The sequence below is a fragment of the Molothrus ater genome, chromosome 1, assembly GCF_012460135.2.
Source record: "Molothrus ater isolate BHLD 08-10-18 breed brown headed cowbird chromosome 1, BPBGC_Mater_1.1, whole genome shotgun sequence".
NCBI classification, from domain to species: domain Eukaryota; kingdom Metazoa; phylum Chordata; class Aves; order Passeriformes; family Icteridae; genus Molothrus; species Molothrus ater.
The window spans coordinates 63629472-63632533 of NC_050478.2; the positions used below are offsets into that span (position 1 = coordinate 63629472).

A 3062-nucleotide genomic window follows, 5' to 3' on the forward strand; every position below is an offset into this window, starting at 1 on the left:
AGGAGGGAATCTGTCCCAGGTGCCTTGGGACAGATTTCTAATCCGGGTTAGTTACAAATATACCCGAGTTCCTCCTGTGACCTCACCCAGGCCCCTCTCTGCCTCCTCATATAAATTGACTGCCAGATTCCCAGTGCAGGTGATGCTGCTGTGCATCCTCCTCCCTAGGAGTCCTATCAGGACTGCAAAGGAATCTGCTTGCCTCTCTCACCCCTGCTTTTACAACCCCATGCTGCTGTGGGAGGACCTATGAAGGAATAAAGGGATGACCTGCCCACCCCCAGGGCCTGGCGAGCTAGTTTTGTTGCTGGGAGGAGAGGCAGAACTGCCTCCTCCTGTCCTGTGCCTCCCTGTGCCGAAAAGCCATTATGGTTATGAGGCTGTAAGTCTGTACTGCTTTGCAAGCTGAAGGGGAATTAATGCAGCTGGGTTTGGAAGGACAAAGGAAACCAGTGTTGTACTATGATCGATGGTCATTGATCTGACGCTAATTAGTAAAAAAAAACCCCAACCTTTTAGAATATTGGAATTACATATAATCGCTTGATTATTCATTCTAGCTGGTTTCTTGATGTATTTGGCTCCAACTACTAGAAAATATTTTTTACTAAGCACAATGAAAGGTAAGCAACTGAACAAAATTGCCACCTCCTTCTACCTTTGTTCAGCTTAGCACTGCACTTTGCATGAGGAGATGCTTTGCATGAGAAGCTTTGCATGAGCTTTGGGATTTAGATCCCTAATGTCATCTCGTCTAATGTAAACATATAAAACCCTCTAATCTTTTCTTTAATAAAGCTTCTTACAGACGTCTCAGAACTCATTGTGTCTTGTGAAAGTGAGTCAGTTTCCTGTGTGAAACAAAATTTTAACAGGTAGCAGTGCCCTGTTTTCTATTCTCCGAAAGTTTCTGTATGAATGAGTCCTTAAAATGCCTTCTTAACCTTTCTTAGCTCTCTTTCTTAAACATTTCTTTTATACCAGCCCCAACCTTTATAATTCTCCATTGAAATGGATAGTTCTTGGAAATTATATACCTCAGGACAGCATGCCCAGTGGTATTCACAACCCTTTCAGGAGGCCAATGATCATTGTCACATGTAGTCAGCGTCTCAGACAGGTATCAAGACCTGAATGATCCTAGTGTTCCCATTTTTAGTCCCCAGCTCTCTTAGCTCCCCACTGCCCCACTCAAACCTCACAATTTCAAGATGAAAGAGTGAGATAGGAAAAGAGGTGAAACCAGCAACAAGGGTGCTCCAATAATTGGACCTGCCCCCATTTTCCACACTCCACTCAGGTAAAAGAAGCTTTGCAAGCTCTGCACCAGGTGTCTGCTCCAGTTCTCGAGGGTCTGTAGGTTTTGAGCTTCTGCAGGAAGAGAATCTCTTATGATGGCCATCAACTGATAAGCTAGATTTCACTGAATATTCTCAGTAGGAAGGGACCCACAAGGATCACTGAGTCCAACTCCTGAATGAATGGTTCATAGAGAAGTGACACTGGTCACAGCACCACAGCTGTAACAACCATCTGAATCAGAGAAAGAAAATAGACTAAATTTCTCACAGGGTATAGAGTGGTTGGAAGGGGATGTTCTACAAAGGTGTAAACTCTGGAAAAAAGTGAAAGACAAAACTGAAAACAAACCTCAAAAATCTTTCCTTTGAGCCGGAGTTGAACCAGCGACCTAAGGATTACTCTACAAAGACAGGCTACAGTCCTCCGCTCTACCAGCTGAGCTATCAAAGGAAGGTAAAGAAATGCCAAGAATGAGTCAAGACTGCATCAACAATAAATAGCCTTAGGCTTTAATGGGTCTCCATATGTATTGCTTTTCACAACAGCAAAACAGTATCCAAAAAAAGGCACAAAGCTAACTCTCCTGCAAAATTGGATTTTGGTTACAAAACTGCCAGTTTCCTTTGCCAAATAGTTCACAGCTCTTGTAAGACTGTTGGCGGTGGTAGCGTTAAGGTTGGAGTTCTTCTCATGACCCATATGAAATATGTCTACAGCTTGACAAAGAAATTTGCCCACTCTTTGGTGACCTTGCCACATTTCCTAAGTTGAACCAGGAATAGAGGGAGACCTCCCCTCCACACTATTCTCCACAACAGTTCTCCAGCCAAATCAAATAATAAAATAGCAAATGAAACAGTTAACACCTCCCTGGCAGCCTCCATAGTGAATGCAGAGGAACAGAAAAGAAGGACAGAAAGAAATAACCACTGTGGTTTCAATTCAAATACAACCAACTCCCTCAGTGCATCTAAGACCCCTCAAACACAGATGAAGTTGCATTGCAACCAGTGGCCTCCCCAGCCCCTGGGCCTGGAAGGCTGAACCCTCTGTGAATCATCTGAGTGCTGCAGCTCACAGCTGTGGCAATTGAAAGCAAACTAAACTCTTCTGAATTATAGTGATTCACCAGCGTTTGTCTGTCTGAGCAGCAGGGTGGGGCACAAAGCTGTGAGCAGACACCCTGTTTGCAGAAACCATGCCATCCTACTTGTGATGGGAGTGTGTGCAGCAGCGTTACCTCAGTGCCCTACAGCATATCCATCCTTAACCCATGCTAACCTCCACCTCTTCCTTGTGACTCAGCCCCAAACACAGGGCTGTTGCAGAAAGCACATAGCCAGCAGGTTGGGGGAAGTGATTATTCCTACATATTCAGTGCTTATGAGCTTGAATTGGGAACGCTGTGGCCCACCTTGGCTCCTCAGTATAAAGCAGGCATGGACATCATGGAGTGAGTCCAGTGGAGGGGCACCAAGATGGTGAGGGGGCTGGAGCACAGGGTGGAGGAGGGAAGGCACAGAGAGCTGGGCCCATTCAGCCTGCAGAAGAGATGGATGAAGGGAGATCATCCTGCAGCCTGCACCTCCCAAATGGGAGAGTATAGGGAAGGCAGGGCCAGGCTCTGCTTGGAGGCACGCAGGGAGAGGTGATAGGCACAAGCTGCCACCAGAGAAATCTTGTTGAGATACAAAGGGAGAAAAATACCATGAAAGTAAAAATTTTTACCATTGCAAAATCTTTGCAGAGGATGGAATTTC

General features: G+C 45.4%; 1 non-coding gene across 1 annotated transcript; it reads right to left on the reverse strand.

Annotated features, from left to right (window-relative positions):
• Positions 1-1662: 1662 nt before the first annotated feature.
• On the reverse strand, positions 1663-1752 carry TRNAY-GUA (transfer RNA tyrosine (anticodon GUA)). Its single transcript is given in 2 exon segments — positions 1663-1698; positions 1716-1752. It is a non-coding gene; the product is annotated as a tRNA-Tyr (tRNA).
• Positions 1753-3062: the final 1310 nt, after the last annotated feature.